Source organism: Pleurodeles waltl, chromosome 1_2 (genome assembly GCF_031143425.1).
Source record: "Pleurodeles waltl isolate 20211129_DDA chromosome 1_2, aPleWal1.hap1.20221129, whole genome shotgun sequence".
Taxonomy (NCBI): domain Eukaryota; kingdom Metazoa; phylum Chordata; class Amphibia; order Caudata; family Salamandridae; genus Pleurodeles; species Pleurodeles waltl.
This window is the reverse complement of record NC_090437.1, coordinates 1,037,272,013-1,037,296,910: the sequence shown is the minus strand read 5'-3', so window position 1 is coordinate 1,037,296,910 and position 24,898 is coordinate 1,037,272,013.

The window sequence follows — 24,898 nt, the reverse complement described above, 5'->3', positions numbered from 1 at the left end:
ATAACACTTGGATTTGAATAGTTACATAGGACCAGTAGAGTTGACCAAGTCCAACATGTGTTAATTTTTAGTTAATAGTGGATAATAGTGGATATATAGGGGGTCATTCTGACCCTGGCGGCCGGTGGCCGCCAGGGCCACCGACCACGGGAGCACCGCCAACAGCCTGGCGGTGCCCCTTAGGGCATTCTGACCGCGGCGCTTTGGCCGCGGTCAGTGCAGGAAAACCGGCGGTCTCCCGCCGGTTTTCCGCTGCCCGTCAGAATCCTCCAAGGCGGCGCAGCATGCTGCGCCGCCTTGGGGATTCTGACACCCCCTACCGCCATCCTGTTCCTGGCGGTTCGCCCGCCAGGAACAGGATGGCGGTAGGGGGTGCCGCAGGGCCCCTGGGGGCCCCTGCAGTGCCCATGCCAATGGCATGGGCACTGCAGGGGCCCCCGTAAGAGGGCCCCGCTTGTATTTCACTGTCTGCATAGCAGACAGTGAAATACGCGACGGGTGCAGTAGCACCCGTCGCACCTTCCCACTCCGCCGGCTCGATTACGAGCCGGCTTCATGGTGGGAAGGTCGTTTTCCCCTGGGCTGGCGGGCGGCCTTTTGAAGGCCGCCCGCCAGCCCAGGGGAAAACTCAAAATACCCGCTGCGGTCTTCCGACCGCGGTACGGTATTTTGGCGGCTCCCGCCGGGCGCGCGGTGTCCGCGCCCGGCGGGAGTCAGAATGACCCCGATAGTGTATAAAGAACCAATGTTTTATCCAATGAGATTATCCCTTTGTTCATAGAGAATGAAACAAGTGTATTCTAATACGAATGTAGGTACGTATGCATCTAGGAATACCTTTATTTTCGGGTTATAATTCCTCTTTGAAGCACTGGTAGAGGGGTTACTTTTCAGATTTTGTCAAATGCTGGTAATGTAGTAAGTTCTGCTCCTTGAAGAGAATATTTTTGTGAAGAACAAAAATTGTATTTTATATGAAAACCACCTTTTCTGCATGGTCACCCCAGATTTGTTGCCTTTTTGTGGACCCTATTTTTGCTGGACATAGAACTCTGTGCAATGTTACCCCTGCTACCCAGGATTCCAGCGCCAGTGTTCCCCATAAATATGGTTCAATTAGCTTACCTGTGAATAACAAATTTACCTTGCGTATATGTCTCTAGTATATGCTGTCATCCTTGGTGTTGTCTTCCCCAAAATTCTTGACTGCACCCTTCCTGTTTTCTGAATTTGAATTGTATTGGTATTAGCACTATGTGCCATTTACCATTGCTAACCAGTGCTATAGCACTTGTGCTCTCTCTTCAAAACATAATAAAATTGACCTACACCTGATTGGCACATTTATTTCATCTGTAGGCCCCTAGTAAATTGGTGCTGTATGTACTCAGTGCCTGTAAATTAAATGCTATTAGTAGGGCTTCAACACTTATTGAGCCATCCAATAAAGTAGCACTCTAAAACATATCTCAGGCCTGCCACTGCAGCCTGCAGTACATACTTAAACTGTCAATTTGATCTGGTTGAATAAACCTTTGACTAGCCTGAACCTTCCTTTTTGTTGTCTATAGCCATCCCTAATGTAGGCTATGGAATGTCCATAGGGCAGGGTGCATTGTATATAAAGAATAGGGCATGTGTTTTCAAGTTTTCTATGTCCTGGTAGTGAAAAACTCTTAAATTCACTTTTCACTACTACAAGGCCTATCTCTCCCATTAAATAACATTGGTTACATTATTACATTCAATAAGTTCTAACTTTTGATATGGAATAGATAGGGATGTCAAGGTTGGACTCAAATGAATTGTAATTGAAAATCATTTTTAGTGGTTAAGTCAGAGTTTAAGTCACTATTCTGAATTTTTCTTAACTATTAAATGGGTACTGCATGTGTCCTGGGCCACATGGCTGTGAATAAGGTAGCTCCTGACCTTTGTGCATATCTTTCAGAGAGTTAGACAATGGGGATAAGTTATTGGCATCCTGCCTTTATGAGTTGGGTTGAGCTATTCCCTGTTCCGCATACATGTGCAGAGGGCTGCTTTCAGTACACACAAAAAGGAACTTTACAATAGCATTTTTCACCCCAGGCTACATGGAGCCTTGGCAGGTGAAGAGGAAGGACCAGATGGGTGGTAGCAATGATGTCACTCCCACTTCAAAGGCTGCCACCAGGTAAAATTATTGGGCTTCCTGACCACCTTTTCAGGACACTCCTGGACCTTTGGATGAATTCAGATATACTGATTTGTACCTCAGAGGACTGCCCTGCTGCTTGAGGCCTGTTGTTTTGTTTGAAGGAGAGAGGACCATCTCATTGAACCCAGAGATACCAGAGAGACAACAAGGATTATTTGGCTGACCTCCTGTCTGACCTATAGGGACATAACAAACAACAGAGGCCTTGGACTCTGCACCTGGCCTCTGCTGGAGAAAGTCCTATACCCCCAAGTGGTACTCCCCAGGTCCTGGACCCTTGCAAACCCTGTAAGTGGTGGTAATCCTGCCCAACATGTAAACATTGGGACTTTTTTAGCAAAAGGTTCCAGAAGAACCAACAGACAACCAGGACCTACCTGTCAGCCAATACACCCAAAGTGCATTGCTGGTTGGCCTGATTTCTCCCCAGTAGCAAATCCTGTTCAGCAGAACCTCTGAGTGATGGTATCTGGCCTCATAGAGTACTCGTCAGCTAAGGCTTGCAGCTTTGTCCCTCTGGAGGTATCATCTTCAAAACATTGGGTTAAAATATCCACTGAGCTAGACTTTGGAATGTTTCTTATCAATGACAATGATTTCCTTGGTATGGAAATCTGGCTTCTCCCAATCTGAACTTTTTCCCGCTGACACCTTCACTGAGACCTTGTCTAGTCCTCCTCAGCACCACTGACTTCATCTCGGACACAGCCTGCTACCTTGTCCTGCTAAACTTTACCTCCTCTACGAATTTTCTTTAAAAGTCCAAAAGTAAGCAGAGACAGGGTCCAACCCACCTCGGATATCCAAATATCTGAATTGCACTCTTTATCATAGTCGTCCTTAAGGTTTGACTTTGCCCTGATCACGCTCAACCAGATATTGGTGGTTGGCACTAGTTTTTGTTATAAACTTCATAACATAGATTCTACTGATTGGATTTATTTTGTTTTTGTGTTTTTTTTTATTCAACAAAGGCTTCTCTATTTTTATAAATTGGCGGATTTATCTTGCTGCATTTTCACTTTACTACTGTTTGCATGCTGCATAAATACTTAACATATCTTAAACCTGACTGCTTTTGTGCCAAGCTGCCAGAAGGTTAAGCATAAGTTACTTTAGTGACTTTTGTAGTTCACCCGGACAATGACTGTGGTTGTTGTTTGAGAAGGGTTTTCACATCCCTCAATCAATAATCCAGTTTCTCACTTTTAAGAAATGCACTTGGGGCCTGGAATTTAAATGCAGTCCCATTGCAGAACCTATTGTGTCATCCACAGAGTGATCCTCAAACATGGCTTCAGGACTACCATTGCAGCCTGACTACTGTGAACTGTCAAAATTAGACATGTAGAACATTAAAGTCACCATGTCCCTACAGTGACTATGCCCCAAAATCTATTTTCACTGTGGCAGGACTGGCTATCCTATAAAGAAACCCAGAGTAGAGATTAAAATATAAATTCTCTATCTTGGTTCAAGGGCCAGCTAACAACATAATTCAACACCACTCATTTAGTTGACCACACAGACAACACATAAGGGGGTGAGTATTATCCCATCTTAAATTTTAGGAATAAGGTGCACTTTGGGATCATTTGTAGTAGAGCAAAAAGAAACTGTTGAAACGGTAGATTAAGTTATCCCTGGGAAATTTCACCCCACTGATTAGGGAAATATCAGGAGTTCCTCCCTTCCATCCAGTTGATAATGCCAAGCATAATTTAGACCCCCTAAGGCACCACCCTTAAAACACATTCAGGACCCACAAAAGATAAGACGAGGACCAGTGTTGCCTTTCACCTGGGACGCTAGTAAAGTTGAGTATGTTCTCGGCATTCTTGTGATAGTGTGAAAGTGGTAGGATTGAGCTTGCAAAGTCTTATGCAAATAGCAGGTGAATTGTGATGTATGTGAGGAAAGTAGTGAGCTTGCGTTCTCCAGTTGAGGTTTAGTAGGAGTGTGCGTACTCCGCAGTATGTGAGTAGGGAAGTCGTCGAACTTCATATGTGTGTGGCGCATAGTGCTAAAAAATTGTCCACATGGTTGATGGTGATGTACGGACCCAGCATGGTCTAAGACTCCGGAGTATATTAACAAGTGTAGGAGAAACTTGGTTATATGTTGTAATCTGTCTGGTTTAGTTGGTTGATCGAGCGTGGTCAACAAGTCTGTGTGTGAGTTAAGTGAGTAAGAGAAATATTCGACTGAGATTTGGTGAGTCCTATGTGCACCAGGACAGACCCATTGATCAGTTGTGAGTGAAATTCACGGGTCGAATTTTGCTTGCGAATGTGGTAGACTGAGAAAGAGGAATAGCTACATGAGGGAAAGGGCCATTAGTGAAAATCCGTACGGTCTCTGAAGTGATTGTGTACCTTTCCTGTAGTAAACCAGCAGGTTTGTTTTGGTTATTGTTTTTTGGTTAGTGCTCGCAATATCTTGCATTAGTTTCGTGTGAGTTGAAGTTTAGAAGGACAAGCTGCAAGACTTTGTCCGCCACAGCGAGTGAGTGGCCGCGCTGGGATAGGTTGGTTAGTAAGAAGAGTCACGAGCGGACTTGCAGCCGTCCGTAGGAGACAATTGGTTGAGTAAAGGAATCTTGGGAGTAAAAGTAATTTCCTCATTGAATCGAATACACAAAAGGCAGCAAGATGAAGTTTTTCAAAGCGTTCAGAAGTGCCATGAAGGGTGATTCTTACATTAAGGCAACAGTTGGGGAGCCTACCCCACCGGAAAATTCTCCGGCATATGTTGTGATGGAAGAGCGAGGTGTTGCACCATGTCTTTGGTTAAAGCAGTGGTGCACATTGACAGAGAAACAGGGAGCTTTAGCGTTTCCAGAGCATGGAACGTTTAATTTGAGAATTTTGGATCAGTTGTAAATGACATTATATTAGTTGAATCCGCTTCCGAGACCAGCTCAGTTTGAGGCTTTAGCAGTTTGGGAACTTGTAGCCAGACAGCAGTAAGAAATGAAGTTCCAGAGGAGAATAAGGATGGTAGAGAAGTCCTTGGCAGAAGCAAGGTGGGATTGGGAACAGAAGAAGTGGGGAGTGACAATGTCGCAGAATGATAGGTTGTTCCTGCTATTGAAGTGGAAGATGAGTCAGATCAAAAAGAGGATGATGACAAGAGAGAAAAGGGTTCAAGAGATAAGAAGAAGAAAAAGACTTATGTAGACGAAGAAGATTCAGATGTTGAGGATCTTATTACAGAGATATTGAGGGATCAAATTCCACCATATGCAGCGCATGATGGGGGTCCAAGTACTAGTTCTGTTCCGACTGCTCCAGCACAAGTGACAGGAACAGTGGGACCAGTACAGGCAGGTAATGGACAGATACAAAGGGTAGTGCAGAGTACTCCTATTGCAGTGACTACTTCGGAGGTCCAAGCGCAGATGCGCCCACCATTGATACAGAGAATTTATCCTTATGTACCAATTCTTGAGACAACTTCAAACTTAGTTGTACCTTCGGAGGAAGTGGTTCCGAGGCCAATGCTAGTTCAGACTGAGCCAACTCCAATGTTATTTACTCAGGCACAGACACAGGATTTGCCGAAGTTCACCCCAATGACAGGAACACAGTCTGATGTGTCACCAGTAATGAATCAGAATATGGGAGTAATCCTTCTACAAAAGGCGAGTGTTAGAGCAGCACCAGATGCAATATCGCCACTGATTACTGTTGGTCCAGCGGTATCATTATTTGCGCAAAAGAAAACAATTGCAGGAGAACAGGGTGAAATGTCACAGAGCCTCGTGAGGAGGGGAATGAGTGATCATGTACAGATGGTATCGTCTATGGGTCAGACCTTTGATGGATCCAGACCATTAATGGATCTTAGTCCACTTGTTGCGCTTCCAGATGCAGTAAACGGCCCAGTGCAAGTCAGAGCTTGAAGCTTTTGACACCGCAGACTCCAGGTGCAGTGGTACACCAGGTACCATTGCCGAATGCGAGTAATATCTCATTACAGGGATTGACAGCACAGCAATTGAATGCGTGGTTGGATAGTTTGAATACTCCTCGAAACACATCCAAAGGTGAAGAACAGATTAGTTATGTAAGATTGGCCACAGAGATAAGGGAGCTAGTTGAAGGGACTTTGGGAGTGAATAGGTTAGAATCCTATACAGAAGAAGAGCTGAGCTATTTGTGTCCGAGGATTACGAGAGAAGTGGCAAGATACACCAGAAATTGGCAGACCTGCAGAGAAGCATGACATAGAAATTGAGAAAACAAAGCTTTTGAAACGAAGCTACAGGTTAGACTTCATGGCATAAGATTTTGAGCACATGAGGTCAGCGGGGATGAAGGCGCATCTTAAAGAATTATTGCAGAGTGCTCAGATTTGGGGAGCATTAGAAAAGTGTGAAGGCAGATGGGCAAAGAAGAAGGACAAATGAAAACGAGATTCACAAGAAGTGTCTGAAACTGCTGAGAGAGAAAAGTAAAAATGTTACCAATGAGGTAAATTCCAGGAGGGCAGTTTGTTCATGTTCCATGGCACAGGAGTGATATTCGGTCATTCACAAATGATTATCCAAAATTGAGAGAGAAATCGGTTTAATGGTGCCAGCAGACAGACAGATTTGTGAAGCTTTCTAAATGTTTATGGGAAGACTTGAATACTTTGTTGGAAATAGTGGCTCCAGCGGATTTGTGGGTTGAATGTAAGAGAGCAGTTAATTGGCTGACGAGTGAACTGGAAAGGGATAGAGTTACAGGTGCATCGTCACCTGAAGTAATGAAACATTACTATAAGGTGATCGAGTTCTTGACGACGTGACTCTCGCCTAAAAATATTGATTGGCAGCGGATTGACAGGACAGTGCAGGAGGCGAAAGAGTCAATACATACCTATTATGAGAGATTTTTTAAAGCGTTCAAGGAGTGCAGTGGTAAAGAAGCAATTGAGCTGAAAGACATGTTGTATTTTGTGTTCAGGTTCATCGAAGGATTGAGACCAGAAATAGCGCAAATAGTTAAAAGTCTTTTGATTTGCTGGCAAGCAAAGCCGATTGATGAGGTGCTGCGGTATGCAAAATACTGAAGTGATGAGATTCAGTTGAAGCAGAAAAAGCTGAAGAAGGAGATGGTGATGTAAATCAAGGCAGCGTAGACAGGAGTGCAGGGAGCTATAGTGCAACAGACACCACAGCAGCAGGGAACTGTCATGTTCCATCCTCAGGTGAGAGGTAGGGGTCGTGGAGTCAATATGAATCACGGTCCGGATTCAAGTACTGTATTGGTTCAAAATGATGTGCAAGGGATGAAAAAGATGTTACTGTGTCATCTGTGTGGAAACGTGGGACACTGGAAGCGGGACTGTCCGATGATGGTGCAGGATGGTGTTGTTCAGCAAGGTGGTGATGTCAATACATTTCAAACTAAGAAAGTCCCTAGAATGAGAGGACTAAATCCGAATGTTCGGAGCCAAGTGTAGAATTGCCAAACCATGCAGCAGGTGCAAATGCCACGTACACAACTGACACAGTTGCAACCAATGCTGAAAGCAAATGCAGATACCTCAAGCCCTGATGGAACAGCAAAAGATGATGCTTACTCCGCAGGTCACAGGTCAGAGACAAGACAGAAGTAATGACACAGTGCACCAATTCCCGTTACATAGTGAGAATGAAATAAATGATGAATGGATGAGTAGTAGTTCAGATGAAGAGCCATGTATGCTTGCAGTGTTCTTAGAGGTAGATCAGAGAGGACCTTTTGTGAAGGGAAAGGTAATGGGTCACAGAGTCTCATTTCTAGTAGACACAGAGCTACACGCTCTACAGTGAGAAGTGTAGAAGTTCCAAACTTACCTCTTTCAGGTAGGACAGTTCAAGTTGTGGGAGTAGCAAACAGACAGTTGACTAATCCCAGCACAGATCCAGTACAAGTTGAGATTGATAACTTTTAGGGACTGCATAAATTTGTAGTTTGTGATTCGAGTCCAGTATCCCCACTGGGAAGGGACTTAGGGCCAGATGTAGCAACTTTAAAATTTGCGAGGTGCAAAGTGCGAGTCCATGCGACTCGCACTTTGCACCTCGCAAATTGGTATGCAGTACGGTGTCTCAGACACCGACTGCAACTCGCTATGGGGTCGCAATGACCCACCTCATGAATATTCATGAGGTGGGTCTCAAATTGCGGCCCCATAGCGAGTATAGGCACTCGCAAACATGGAGGCCTGCTGTCGTCAGCAGACCTCCATGTTCGTGACTGCTTTTAATAAAGCATTTATTTATTTTTTAAGTGTAGCCCGTTTTCCTTAAAGGAAAACGAGCTGCACTTAAAAAAAAAAACGAAACCTTTAGTTTCGGTATTTTTTCAGGGCAGGGAGTGGTCCCTGGGACCACTCCCTGCCCTGAAAAAATAATTTTGGGTCCATTCACAAAGTGGAAGGGGTCCCATGGGGACCCCTTCCAATTTGCGAGTGGGTTACCATCCACTTGAAGTGGATGGTAACTGCGATACGATTTGCGACCGCGTACGCGGTCGCAAATGGTATTGCATCCCACTCAGACTCGCAAATGGGAAGGGAACACCCCTTCCTATTTGCGATTCTGAAATGCATATTGCGAGTCGGTACCGACTCGCAATATGCATTTCTGAATAGCAAAGAGGCTTTTGCGCCTCGCAAATGGCGATTTTCGCCGTTTGCGAGGCGCAAACCCTTTGCTACATCTGGCCCTTACTGTGTAAGACTAAGGGCCTGATTACAACTTTGGAGGAGGTGTTAATCCGTCCCAAAAGTGACAGTAAATTGACGGATATACCACCAGCCGTATTACGAGTCCATTATATCCTATGGAACTCGTAATACTGCTGGTGGTATATCCGTCACATTTGGGACGGATTAACACCTCCTCCAAAGTTGTAATCAGGCCCTAAGTGTTCCATTTGTTGTTCGACTGCTGGAAAAGAGGTTCAGGCAAATAGCGATGATGAGGAAGAACAGGCACCTGAAACTGAGACTGAAAGTTTTAATATAGAATACCCATTGATTGAGTTTTTCCTGATGTTTACTGTGAGAGAATTGCATGCAGACTTGCAGGGAACAGCACAGGAAAATGTGTGGGTCCTGACAGGTAAAGAAGTGGACTTAATCAAGGGAGTGGAACCGATTAAGATTACTTTGAAGCCAAATGTAGTGTTTCCTCAGCTTCCACAATATAACATGGCCCAAGATGTTCTGATGAAAGTGGCACAGATAATTGGAGATTTTCTAAAACAAGGAGTTTTGAAAGAAGTGTTGAGCAGTCAATGTAATTCACTGATAATGGGCTTATGGAAGCCTTGTGGGAAAGTGCGCATTGTGCAGGATTTGTGAAAAGTGAATGGCATGGTGGTCAAGTGTTGTCCTGTAGTGCTGAACCCAGCAGTGATACTGTGTCAGATTCCTTGTGATGCTGAGTGGTTCACAGTAGTTGACTTGTCACAAGCTGTCTTTTCTGTGCCTCTTTATGAGGATAGTCAGTTTCTTTTTAGTTTCAAATTCCTAGACAGGGTCTACAGCTGGTGCAGGCTTCCACAAGGGTATACGGATTCACCTTCTCTATTCAATCAGATCCTTAAAAAGAATTTGGAGTCATTGGAACTACCGTAGCAATCGACTCTAGTGCAGTACATTGATGATTTGCTGATTGCATCCAGGACAAGGGAGGAGTGTAAGTATGACTTGATTGCCCTGTTAAATCATTTGGGAAAATTTGGACATAAGGTGTCACCTTTGAAATTGCACTACTGTCAGAAGTCAGTGAAATACTTGGGACACCAGATTGAGAAAGGGTCAAGGAGAATCTCCAGAGAGAGGATTACAATGATAGTGCAGAGTAGTTCTCCGACTTCACAGAGAGACGTCAGGATATTTCTGGGAATGGTAGGTTATTGTCGACAGTGGATTCCAAATTTTGCTGAGATTGCCAAATCATTGCAGCAGATGACACACAAAGATGTTACAGATTCCATAACTTTAGATGAAGATCAGATGAAAGCGTTCACTGAGTTGAGAGAGTTTGTGCAGAGCACCAGCGTTGGGAATGCCTGATTATACAAAGCCATTCACATTGTTTTGTCATGAACGTGATGCTTGTTCTTTGTCTGTTTTGACACAGGTCCATGGAAGTGCTTATCACCCAGTAGCCTATTTTTCAGCTACCTTGGACCCAGTCGCAGCAGCTTTACCAGCCGTTTGCGGGCAGTTGCCGCAATTGGTCAAAGCCTTTCTCAATGTGAGGGAGTAGTGATGAGATACCCTTTGACAGTAATGGCTCCTCATTCTGTTGAGATTTTATTTACAAGGACAAAAACACAGTACTTGACTGGTGCAAGATTGACAATGTATGAGACGAGCATACTAGGTGCTCCAAATGTAACATTGAAAAGATGTATAGTGTTGAACCTGGCAACATTACTTCCAAGTGATACTGTTGAAATTGAAAATAAGGAAGACATTGAGCATGATTGTCTTGAGGTAACTGAACTGTGTACAAAACCAAGGCCTGATGTCAGAGATACTTGATTGGAAGAAAATGATCAACTTGTCTTTGTTGATGGCTCATGTCTCAGAGATGGTACAGGGACATTGAGAGCAGGAAATGCTGTATGCACAATCACAGGTACCTTAGAAGCTTGCTGGCTTCGAGGTGTATATTCTGCACAAGTAGCATAATTGGTAGCACTTACTAGAGCATGTCATGTTTCTGTAAGGCTGAGAGTCACAATCTATACTGACAGCCAATATGGATTTGGAATTGTCCATGATTTTAGTCAATTGTGGTCTCAAAGAGGTTTCCTGACCTCTACTGGTACACCAGTAAGAAATGGCGACAAGATAAAGGAGTTGTTGTATGTGATACAGTTACCTGATGAAATTGCTGTGGTAAAATGCAGTGCACATCAAAAGGCACAAGATTACATCTCACTGGGAAATAAATATGCAGATCAAGTTGCAAGGTTTTGTGCATTGAACTGTATATCGTTCAAAGACAAGTGGGAAGTGATGTCAGAAGAAGACATTACATGTACAAGTTTTGCATTGAAAGTCGATACTCTGGAAGAGTTAAAAACATTGCAAAGTAATGTTGACAAGGAAGAAAAACTTCTTTGGACTAAATTGAAATGTGTTCAACGACTTGATTAAATTTGGGTTTCTGAGGAGGGTCAGATGGTCCTGCCAAATATTTTATTGTCCCAAATGGCCAGGTATTATCACGGACAGGCACATATTGGGAGAGATGCCATGGTTAGATTGTTCAAGATTGACTGGTTTATCCCTAAGTTCAGGCAGGCAGCAGAGGCAGTATGCCATCGTTGTATAATTTGTCAGCAGCTAATTGTGGGAAAAGGGACAGTGGTGCATTTGAGCCACATTGGAAGAGCAGGAGGTCCATTATGCAGGATGCAATTGGATTTAATTGAGATGCCTGCGTGTGGAGGTTTGAAATACGTGTTGGTGATTGTGTGTGTTTTGAGACACTGTATTGAAGTATATCCTACCAGAAGAAATAACAGTCTCACAGTAGCAAAGCTGTTGCTTAGGGAGTTGATACCACGTTTCGGGTTTCCGATCTCTTCAGAATCAGATAGGGGAACGCACTTCAATAACAAAGTGATTAAACTATTATGTGCAGCACCAAACATCGAACAAAAGTTGCATTGTAGTTACTACCCTAAAGCATCAGGACTGGTGGAACAGATGAATGGTACCTTGTAATCAAGAATTGCAAAGATGTGTGCAGCTACGAATCTGAAATGGCCAGATGCATTGCCTTTGGTGTTGATGTCAATGAGAAACACACCTGACAGGAAGACATGGCTGTCACCCAATGAAATTCTCATGGGCAGAGCAATGAGATGACCAGCAGTTCCAGCCAATACACTTGTAAACATTACAGATGATATGGTGTTGGACTACTGCAAAGGTCTGGCTGATGTGTTTCGGTGTTTCTCTCAGCAGGTGCAGGCCACCACCCTGCCACCCATCCACGATCCAGGGCACAACCTGAGAGCCGGTGACTGGGTCGTTGTCAGAAAGCATGTTCGCAAGACCTGTTTGGAACCGCATTGGAGGGGTCCTTACCAGGTGGTGTTAACAACTGCGACAGCTGTGAAGTGTGCAGGACTTCCACACTGGATACACGCGAGCCATACAAAGAGAGTGATATGTCCACCAGATCATGAAAAGCGTTGTTGAAAGCACCAACAACAGTGAAACAGGTTGCCGCACCTGAGCCAGGAAAGGAGCCAATAGAGCCTGAAGTTGAACCAGAGCATGTGGAAGATGGTTCTATTAACCCTGTAAGAGACGAAGGTGAAGAATTACAGGAGGGTGTGAAAGAACCAATCTCAACTGATACAGCAGGAGAGCCTAGCTCAGCAGAGGTTCTCCCAGAAGAAGCAGACAGATCAAGAGGGTGAAAGAGTTGAGACGGATCAAAGTCAAAGTGATCTGACTCCTCATGAGTCTATTGCAGATCCATCAAGAGAAAACAGAAAGAGAAGGAGAAGAGTCAAATTATGAGAAGAATATTAACAGAAGGAACAAGAAAAGGAGATAATTGGCCTGAATCGCAGATGGGGAAGAAAAAGGAACTGGTTATAAATGACTCAATAGAGGAGGAAGTGGATACTATGAGAAAAGAAGAGTGAGTAAAGGAGAATTAAGTGGTGATCGAAGGTTGAAAAGAAAGACAATAGCAAGTCGATGGGACACAGGTCCTGAATGGGCGTATTGAACTACTAATGAATGGCAACACAAGTTTATGTCTTTTTGTTTTGATAGAGAAGTTCCGAGTCAGTATTTTGATGTGACCTGAAGGTGATCAGGAAGCTGAATTGTTGAGCTCATCTGGAAAATATTAAAAGAGACTGTTGAAAATAATACCGAAAGAGACATTGATAACCTGATTTGACACTGAAAACCAGATGTGACAAGCTGCTAATCGATTTTGACAAAGGAAAAAGGGTTCCTGGGTGTGAAACTGAACTGTGAGAGAAGAACTTTTGATTTTTGATTTTTACTGCACTTTACATAAGAGTTACTTCTGCTTTCTGATTCCTTACAGATCATGGCTCAGCTAAATAATCAAGATAGAAGTGCTAGAAGCTGAAGCTATATGATTGTCAGATTGGCAATTATGGCGGTCATTATGAACACAGCGGTAAACACCGCTGACCGCCGTGGCGACGGTGAACAGAAGACCGCCATTGGCAGTGAACAGAAACATGCCATTAATGAACCAAAAATCAGATTCTGACAAAAATCACCAGTCCACCAGTCTCCGCCAGCACCCTGTCCGTGGAAATGCTGGACCTCCCACCCCGCCACCGCTGAGCACACCCACATCCTGCCCTCCAAATAATGATGCACAAATCACCTTGGCGGTCAGTGGAAGCCGACCGACCATTGGTGGTGCAGATCGCCACGTAAACCCAACAGTAAGAAGTGCACACATTGGATAAGTTAGAAACCCACACACCTGACACACATCCACAACACCATGAAAATACTCACAGACACACCCCACAATCCTTTGTAACGAAAGTAGGCCAACAAAGACAGAGACCACCAGAAGCAGACACTGAACGCCACAATCCACGAGACTCACACCCAACCACTGAAAAGTACCCTCACTGAGATTCCACCCTAGACACCATTCACCACACTCACCATGTCACCCCTCAAACATCCACGCTTCACAGAAAGGGAGCTAAGGGCCATGGTGGATGAGATCCTGAAGGTGGAGCCACAACTATTCGGGGATCAGGTGCAGCACACACCCATCGCAAGGAAGATGGAGCTATGGCAGACCATTGTCAACAGGGTTAGTGCAGTGGGACACCATCCACGCACCAGGGACGACATCCGCAAGAGATGGAATGACCTGCGGGGGAAGGTCAGGGCCATGATATCCAGGCACCACATTGCAGTCCAGAAGATTGGGGGAGAACCTCCACCAACACCACCGACTACACTGACTGGGAGGAAAAGGTACTGGCCATCTTGCACCCTGAGGGACTCACTGGACTCACTGGAGAAATGGACTTAGGTAAGTCATCTACATATACCCCATATCCATCACACCTGGAATGCATGCACCACCCCACCCCTCCAACATCCACCAGGACCAACACCCCACCCAGCCCACAGGCACTGAATCCCCCACCCCTGCATGCTCACAAACCCACTAACAGGCCCACATCCCTCCCCTTGTGCCCAGTCACCCACCCCTGCAAGTAAACACAATGGACTATAACACCCACAATGCACCTCCACATCCTAAGACAAAAGCAATGCTAACCTCACTAAAGCATCCTGCATGATCCCCCACTACAGCACAGGAGACAGACCGGACAATGAGAGCATCAGCGGCAACTTTACACAAACTACCCCCTGAGGAAACACAGGGGACATCCATCGCATCCCCTATAGGCCAACAACAGGTGCCCAAACGGACCCTCAGGCCAAGATATGGGACTGGAACACCTACCAAGAACAAGGCCCCCTCAAAGAAGTGACTCTGCAGTAAACTGTCCAGCAACTATCACACACAATCAACCACCACAGTGCTAACAATAAGTAAGAACTCAAGTAAGCATTGATGGACCTACCAGTACTTACAGCAATGCTGCCACCATGTTGGCATTTAGGATAACCACCCTTGACCGACTGCCATCACTGTAATTTGCACGATTCAATCCCTGCACCAAATAAAACACATATCACACCTGTAACATTGTCCCCTGTCATAATGTGTGAAAAAAGTGAAGTATGGATGCAACTGGTTGATAACTACTTTATTTGTACCTGCATAGCATGAAATGACCCACTCACCTTACATGTTGTTGTGCCTAAGTATGTTTAGAAAAAGAAACACTAAGGGGGTCATTCCGACCCCACCGGGAACCGCCAAAAGACCGTACTGCGGTCAAATGACCGCGGCGGTCATTCTGACTTTCCCGCTGGGCCGGCGGGCGACCGCCAGAAGGCCGCCCACCGGCCCAGCGGGAAAGCCCCTTCAACAATGAAGCCGGCTCCGAATGGAGCCGGCGTAGTTGAAGGGGTGCGACGGGTGCAGTGGCACCCGTCGCGATTTTCAGTGTCTGCAAAGCAAACACTGAAAATCTTTATGGGGCCCTGTTAGGGGGCCCCTGCACTGCCCATGCCAGTGGCATGGGCATTGCAGGGCCCCCCAGGGGCCCCACGACACCCGTTCCCGCCATCCTGTTCCTGGCGGTAAGAACCGCCAGGAACAGGATGGCGGGAAGGGGGTCGGAATCCCCATGGCGGCGCTGCTTGCAGCGCCGCCATGGAGGATTCCTTTGGCCAGGGGAAAACCGGCGGGAAACCGCCGGTTTCCCTTTTCTGACCGTGGCTTTACCGCCGCGGTCAGAATTGGCCAGGAAGCACCGCCAGCCTGTTGGCGGTGCTTCCGCGGTCGTTGGCCCTGGCGGTCGATGACCGCGAGGGTCAGAATTACCCCCTAAATGTTATTCTGTCCTATGCAGACCTTGACACATTGGCAATTAGTACATTCCAACTCCCCCAGATGACAAGGCACACTGACAGTATGATTCACAGACACCAATCTCAGCCCTTAGTCCCACATAGTTACTGAAAGTAGAGTTGTATCAGTTGGGACCTGGAATTTACATCTTCCCCTTCCTCATCATCACCATCTCTCTAGTCCCCTCTCTGAGGAAGCTGGTCCGGATATACAGCACCCTCCACCTCCAAGAGGGGGATAGAATTTCTCACAGCCACGTTGTGCAGCATGCAGCAGGCCACCACTATTCTACACACCTTTTCAGGCCCAGGGCCAGGGAACCACCAGAGATATGCAGACAAAGAAATCTAGCCTTGAGGAGACCTATTGTATGCTCTATCACCCTCCTAGTACATCCATGGGCCTCATTGTAATTCCTCTCTGCATCTGTCCCAGGATTCCTCACTGGTGTCAGGAGCCAATGCAAGTTGGGATAGCCAGAATCACCTAGAAAAAGGTGCAAAACAGTACTGTCATTGACAAGCCTCAGAGGCAGACAGCCTGGCTGTCTGCTAGGTGGCAGTAAGTGACAGACACACCTACCTATGATCCACCCTCTGTCCTCTGGTAGTTGTTCCAGCACATTACTGTTCCTCAGCACAAAGGAATCATGGACTGAACCAGGAAACATGGCATTAACATATGAGATGTACTGGTCTGCAGTACATACCAATTGGATGTTCATGGAGTGAAAGTTCTTCCTGTTTCTACACACCTGTTCACTCACTCTTGGGGGGATGATAGCTATGTGTGTGCCATCAATGACATCTATGACATGGGGAATGTTGGCAAAGGCATAGAAGTCAGACTTGATGGCATTGAGGTCAGTACTTTGGGGAAACCTCACATAGGATTGCAGATGTTGTACAAATGCATTCAGAAATCTTTTCTGTACCTGGCGGAACATTGGCTGTGAAAAACCAGCACCCATGCCCACTGTCACTGGAAATGAGCCCGTGGCCAGGAAATGGGTGCGGAAAGCACCTGCACTTCAGTAGGGATGGCATGCTGATTACGATTTGCTGGAGTCAGTGCAGGATCCAGTAATGCACAAATTCAAGAATAGTTGCACAAGTGAGTCTGTAATTGATAATGATGTGATGCTCCACCATGGTCCGCATGTCCACAAGTGGTCTGTACACCGATGGGGCCCTTCCTCGCCACAAGGGTCACTACCTAGGAGGAGTTGGAAACACGTGTGAGGAACACACATACATCGGCACACATTGTCAGTCATTGAGCACTGCTGACTTGATTGTACGGACACAAATGCATCATGTGTTTGACATAACATCAACTAGACCACAATCATTGATCAGGGCTCGTCAGGTGTGGTAATGTTAATGGTCACATGCATATGTGGGTTTGGTGAACATTAGGGCCTGCATTGTTCAGATTGCAGTATTATAAATGCTTAGTTATTGCCAAAATGTCTGCCCCCTGTAATCCAGAACTGTTGTGGTGGAAGTGACCTCATACCGCTAGCGGTTGACATAACAGCGTAAGGCGGTGTTTACCGCCGTGCGCAAAGTCATTGGTTAACATGGATGTCAATGGGGAATCCTAGCATATCATGAGCGGACCCTGGGGGTCTACAACCGGCGGAGCACCCACTGCAGGAAGAGGTGGGAGGACCTGCGGCACTGGTGGTGTACCCAGACCTGGATGGGCGCTTGAAGGCTGTGCAGCAGTGACAAAGGGGTGAGTACACATACCATATATTTGACCCTTGATGGATGTCTGTGTGTGCATTCGGGTTTATGCTGCTTAGTTGCAGGGACTCTAACTGATGTCCCCCGCAGGGGTGTTTTGGTCAGGTCTCCTACACGTCAGGTCCTTAACTTGCTCAGGGAATGGGTGTAAAGCAGGGTTTTGGACACTAGTCAGGGGCACGGCAATGGGTATAGTGGAAGGTGCTGGCTGTTGGAGGGTCTTCTGGGTGGGTGTGTGTATGAACCACTGTATTCACTGCTTTCAGCTATTTATAAGTGTCTCTTCTGTTTTGTCTCCCCATCCCTGTTCTCTTGTGTTGTCTGTGTACATCAGCATCATCTGGCGAGGGAGCTGAGGCACCGGCAAGTTCGGATGCAGTGGCCTACGGATCCTCTGAGGCAATGTCATCCGATGCCAAGGGGACAAGTGGGTTGGAGGGCGAGGGGAGTACCATAGGAAGGCAACTACCACTGGAGGTAGTGACTCTGATACCTACTCCGATGGGAGCGCTCTCTGGCAGTGGCGGACCCTAGTGGGCCCACACCTACTGTATCATCTTCCGCCACCCCCCATTCCATCACCGCCCTCCCTTCTGCTCCCCACCGAGTTGCCCATGCCTGCTCCCCCAGAAAGATGGGTGTCTCCTTCGCCCCAGGCACCTCTTGTCCTGCCCCAGTCAGCCCTGCTGCCCTCACGGAGGAGGCTTTTGACCTCCCGAGAACCATCTCTGTAGGGCAGACAACCATTGTCAATGCCATCCACGGGCTAGCATCAGAGATGCAGCAGACCAATGCCTATCTGGATGGCATTCACGGTGCATGTCTGGCCTACAGAGATCTTTTCAGGCTCTGGCTTCCTCTTGGATGGCAGCCAGTTTCCCTGGCCATTCCGTCCCCCCTCCAACCTCCTCTACCCCTTCCAGCACCCCACTTCCTTCACCCATCCAAAGCACACATTCAAACACATCAACACATAAGAAGCACACTTCAAAACACAAGGACCACACCTCCCCCCACAAGCATTCACACAGCCAACAGGCACCTGCATACACAACAACGTCCACTTCCTCCAGTGTGGCCACCTCTTCCGCCTCCCTGTCTGTCCCCTCTACATCCACACCCTCATGCACTGCACCTTCACTCACTGTTGCTGCTCCTCTTCCTGCACTCACCACAATAGCAGACAGCCATACATGCACCCCATACACCACACCTGCACTCACCACCTCTACTGTAGTTGACACATGCAGTGCACTCACCAGACTTGCAGACAGCCACACAACATACATCCACACTATCTGTCCGTCTTCTCCCACTGTGTCCACCCCCCACCTCCCAAAACACACAAATGTACCAAGACACCCACCCATCAGACATCCACCACACTGCAGCATTCTGAGCAGTCACCTGAACCCACTACACGCACCCCTACACCACATACATCCACACCCTTTGCCTCCACTCCCACCCCCTCATCCACGCCCACCCCAATTGCTCCAAAGAAACATTTCCTCTCCCGTGCTGACCTCTTCCAACCCACTGGCACACCCTGTCTTGTCCCCAAACGTGCTCACCTCCTTGCCCTTTCCACTCCTTCAACATCACAGCCCACCCCTGTCCACCCTTCACATTCCTGCGCCCCTTCCCCAATAAGAAAAAAGGCCCGGACAGAGCCTAGGCCATCCAGCTCTACCCGAGCAAAAGTGCCCCCACCCCCTTCAAAGGAGAAGCCCACTCCCCTCCACCTTCCCAATGAAAGTCAAAGACACACCCACCGTAAAGCCCCACCCCACCACCCTCTTCCCCCCTTCCGTGAGGTGCCTGGATGCCCATATGGTGCCCCATTATGAGGAGTACCAAGCACTTGTGGGAGTCAGGTTGGGCCCATTGTGGCCCATGACAATTGTCACTATACGGACTGGCCATTGGCCCTGTTTAGACTATATGGCTCAGTGAGCTTCTGATTAAAGTTTCTGTGTGGCCTGTGTTTGGGAAGCACGTCGTAGAACCCTGGTCATTTGTTTAATTTTTTATGGGTGTGGGGCTTTTGTATGTACTATGGTCAAGTTGGATTTGCCTTGTGTCGGGTAAGTGCCTCTTGCTCTGGGGTGTATGACTTGTGCTGCTGTGAAGGTTTGGGGGCGTAGCAGGGTGGGTGGAGTGGGTGGGTATCTAACTGTGCCCTTTCCTCCCTTATTTTGTAGGTTGCAGTACTTACCGTCGTCGTCTTCGTCGGCGGTCTCAGTCGTGAAGGTATATGGCAAGGAGCAGGACTGGCGTGATCTGCAGCTCTCTATCCATGGCTGCTGCAGCGCGTTCTGTGGGACTCAAGTGCATGGTTCTTTATATTTGGTTAATTTCCGTCTGGCTTTGTGTGGCGGTGGTTCCCGCCCTGGAACTGGCGGCGGACTGGTCGTTCAAAATTTGATGGGTGGGTTGGGCCTTTTCGACGGCCTGTGGGTGGACTCTGCCGTCATCGCCGGCACTCCTCTCCTGTCAGTGGGTGGTTCGTGGGATGCCTGTGTTTCGTTTGTTTCATTATTTGGCGGTCCGGACCGCTCCTATGTTGGCAGTTTCTACCGCCACTGCCGGCAGAGCGGAACGGACCGCCATGTTCATAAGGACCACCTAAGTCTCTGCAGTGAGGGTTTAACCAATGGTGAGGATCAAAAAAGTGAGGGTTGAATCAGTAGCACTTAATTGTATTAGTCATTCCATATCTTCCCACATGCGTAAGTCAGTCAAATAATCTCTCCATTTAGTAAAAGTGAATTTGGCAAGAATAATCTTTCATCATAATTTCCAGAAGCCATCCTGTACTTTTTGACATCCAGCATTTTCCAACTATTTGTTTCCCCATCTGACATGTCATACTGAACTTCCCTCAACTTATCCAGTATTTTTACTGACACTCAAGTAAGAACTGGTGGCAGGTGATAAGTAACCAACATTAGCAATGGAACTGCATCTGTGCACTTATTTCCTTTATTGACCTCATTACTCCCCCATCCATGTGCTGCACATTTCACAACTGCAATTTTAGATGGCAGTCTCAAAGAAAAGAACAAATCATTATTTTGCTGTTCATTCCTAATTGGTGTCCCAGCAGAAATAATTAAACCATGTGACCACACTTCAACAAAATTGTGCACCATTCCAACAGCTTAGTGACTATCATTGTAAATTGTAACACTCTGCACGCAAGCAATACAACAGATTTCAGTAAAAGCAATCAGCTTGGCAAACTGTTTAGAAAAAATATTGCACACTTATGATGCTTCAACAATGTATATTAATGTGCAAACAGAACATGCTGCACAACCATTTTATCCAATGTCTCTTAAACAGCTATCAGAAATTCAGTGGCACATCCTTTCTGGGCTTTGTAGAAAATTCTGTCACTTCAAAGAATAATATTCTGCCTGAACTTTATCAATATCGTTCTTTACATTCAGAAGTGGCAAAAGAGTAGCAGCATTTAAAGTACCGCTTAGAGTACATTGTATGTGGATTCACACAGTTGGGGCTGCACAAATTATTAGATCATAATTGGTTTATCTCAATTTGTTGGATCCTGTTTCAGATCAAAAGTGTCTCCACTAAGTGTGACACAAACACAATTAAAGTATGACTTAAAACCACTGAATCACTTTGGATGATGTCTACATCAGGAGCTGCAGCCAATCACAAACTTCCAGGATGAGCAACGGCCACTGGATCTAGTGCTCCAGAAAAATATGCTACAATTTGTTTCCCATTGCTGTGCTGTTGAATGTGAACAGAAACAGAGAAGACTTCTCTTTTGTGACAATACAAAATAGAACTGTGTGTCATAATCTAGCATTCCTAGAGCAGGTACTGTACACAATGCATGACTGAGCTCCAGAAAGCTTTCATGCATTCACAGTGAACGGGACCAGCTATGCTGTTATGTGTCAATTTCAATAATGGCTTAGCAGTTAGGGAATAATAAGGAATTCACTAACAACAATATCCCACCATTCCCAGGAACACTCTCACAAATGTATGTGTATGGGGTAAGTTCATTCTAAGAACTGTAGAAATCTACTCTGTTGATACCTCTCTCACTCTTTTCTGAACCTGATGCTCCAAATAGGTAACTTGTGTCTGCGACCTTGTGTCTCTCATCAGTCAAATAATTTAACAAATCAATGATGGTCAATTTACAAACCTCTTTTGTTATTTGAATCGATTATGAGATCGCCACTACATGGCAGCAGGGATCTTTATTGAGAACTTTTGCGAACATGGGTGGTGACTCTGTAGAACCTTGAGGCAATATTTGACACACCAGTACCTTATTTTTTAAATTGAGAGTAAAAAGATACCTGCTATCCTCATAAAGAGAAATGAAAAAGAATGCTGAACATATAGCAACCACTGTGAGCCACTCTGTGATGTTTGGACAAAATATTGAGTTGTTCATATCAAAATGCAAAATTATCGGAAAAAATATTGTGTTACAGAAATATCGTTGTGAAGAATATTTTCTTTCAGGAAAGTAATATCGCGAACAAAAATATCATTGATGTAAATGTTGTTTTCAATATTATAATTGTAAAGAACATACTTTTGACATTATTTTAATGTGTTTTGCTTTGTATATTCATTGCAGGCCCAGCAGCTAAGAGGTTATTAACAAATATGCAAACAATTATTATTGTTTGCATATTTGTTAATAACCTCTTAGCTGCTGGGCCTTCCCCCCCAGTGCTGAGCCCTTTTTTGGCTATTAGGGGTAGTTCGCGTTTAGGCCTTCATAACATTTTGTCCACATAAGCTATCCACACCAAATTTGCGTCCTGTTTTTCCAACCTCCTAGGGATTCTAAAGGTACCCAGAGTTTCTGGGTTCCCCTAGAGGAGACGAAGAAATTAGCCAAAATACACCACAATTTTGGGTTTTTTCAGAACAATTGGAAAAAAGGGCTGCCGAACAAGGCTTGTGGTTTTGTCCCTGAAAATGGCACCAACAAAGGGTTTACAGTGCTAAAATCACCATCTTCCTAGCTTTCAGGAACAGGCAGAGTTGAATCAGAAAACCACATTTTTCAACACAATTGTGGCATTTTACTGGGACATACTTCATTTTTACTATTTTTGGCGCTTTAATCCTCCTTCCAGTTATTGACAGGAATGGGTGTGAAACCAACACTGGATCCCAGAAAGCTAAGTATTTCTGAAATGTAGACAAAATTCTGAATTCAGCAAGTGGTCATTTGTGTAGATCCTACAAGGTTTTCCTGCAGAAAATAACAGCTGAAATTAAAAAAATATTGAAATTGAGCTGAAATAAATAGCCATTTTTCTCAATGTTTTACTCTGTAGCTTTTTCTTGCAATGTTTAAAGCAACATGTGTGCTGGAATCTTCTGGTTGCAGGGATATATAGGGCTTGTAGGTTCATCAAGATCCCTACGTACCCAGAGCCAATAAATGAGCTGCACCTTGCAATGGGTTTTCATTCTATACCAGGTATACAGCAATTCATTTGCTGAAATATAAAGAGTGAAAAATAGATATCAAGAAAACCTTTGTATTTCCAAAATGGGCATAAGATAAGGTATTGAGCAGCAGTGGTTATTTGCCCATCTCTGAATTCCGGGGTACCCATACTAGCATGTGAATTACAGTCCATTTCTCAAATATAGGTCTTTTTTACACACATTTGGAAGGAAAAAATGTAGAGAAAGATAACGTGCAATAACACTTGTTGTGCTACTCTGGGTTCCCCCAAGTCTCCCGATAAAAATGGTACCTCACTTGCGTGGGTAGGCCTAATGCTTGCGACAGGAAATGCAACATGACCACATCACATTTTTACAGTGAAATCTGATGTGTTTTTTGCAAAGTGCCTAGCTGTAGATTTTGGCCTCTAGCTCAGCCGGCACCTGGGGAAACCTACCAAACCTGCACATTTTTTAAAACTAGACACCTAGGGGAATCCAGGATGGGCTGACTTGTGGGGCTCTGATCAGGTTCTGTTACCCAGAATCCTTTGCAAACCTCAAAATGTGGCCAAAAAAAAACTTTTTCCTCATATTCGGTGACAGAAAGTTCTGGAATCTGAGAGGAGCCACAAATGTCCTTCCACCCAGAGCTCCCCCAAGTCTCCTGATAAAAATGATACCTCTCTTGTGGAGGTAGGCCTAGTGCCCGCGACAGGAACAGATCACACATCGGTCAATGTTGGTACTTACATGAGGCAACTGTTGACCCTGGGGTGATCCATTCCTTACACAGGCACTAGGTATAGGCACTCAAGTGGGGTATTGTTTTTATCAGGACAGGTGAGGAGTCACTGGGTGGTAGGAATTTTGTGGATCGCAACATATTCCTGTAGTTTGTGTGACAGAAATGCAAGAAAAATAGAGTTTTTATTCAACATTTCAGCTTTGCAGGGTATTCTGGGTAAGAAAACTTTGGGGAATCAACACAAGTCACACCTCTGTGGACTCCCCCAGATGTCTAGTTTCCAGAAATGTTTGGGTTTAGTATGTTTCCCCATGTAGCCACCGAACCCAGGACCAAAAACACAGGTGCCTGCCTTACAAAACCAGTTTGTTTTGTGATAGATAATTTTGATGTCTCCACAATGCAATTTGGGCATTGGAATTTGGGGCTGAACTAAATTGGGGAGCTCCCAAGAGAGCACCCTCTCTGTGCTTGCCCCCGCATTCACCTGCTCTCTGGGTTGGGCTAACCCACTAATGCGCTGTTGCACAGACTGTGCTTGCGAAGGGACAACAGGACTGCCTTCATCGCCTCCCTCACAATTTAATGGAAGGAGTTCTCCAATGGGACTCCTCCAACTGAAAAATCACTCCCAGAGTCTGCACCATTGTCCTATCTCTCAGATGATGTCTCAGTATCTGCTGTCTCAGTCTCTGATCCTATGTCAGAGCTGTCCTCTATAACCCGAGTGACGTCAGCAGCAGTCATCCATCAAGATGCCATCTCTGCTATTGGCTAAACTGTTGCTCTAAAACACTAGCCTACACAGACAGTCACAAAATTGTTGGTGTGTGTGTGTGATACGTGCAACAGTAGAGGCCACCTTACCTGCGCTTCTTCCATCAATCAAAACATTCTTTCAAGACACTCAACACCTTGTCACATACCATTTGTTACAGTCTTTAGCACCTCCTGCACCCAGTCCAACAATCATTATTGGTGCTCCCATGTCCTCCTCCTCGGATTCCCTCATTACCATCCAGCAAACGTGCTCTTCATACCTCCATAGCCACCCCGCACATACATTTCATTTGTATTATAGCACAGGTAGTGGCTGACTTTACTAATGTACTCAGCTATTTACATAAATACAGATTTGCTCTTTGCAGTAGGCATATAAACCTTCTGCGCTTCTTTATGGCACTAAAACTGCCACTAGGCAAAAGTCTGATCCT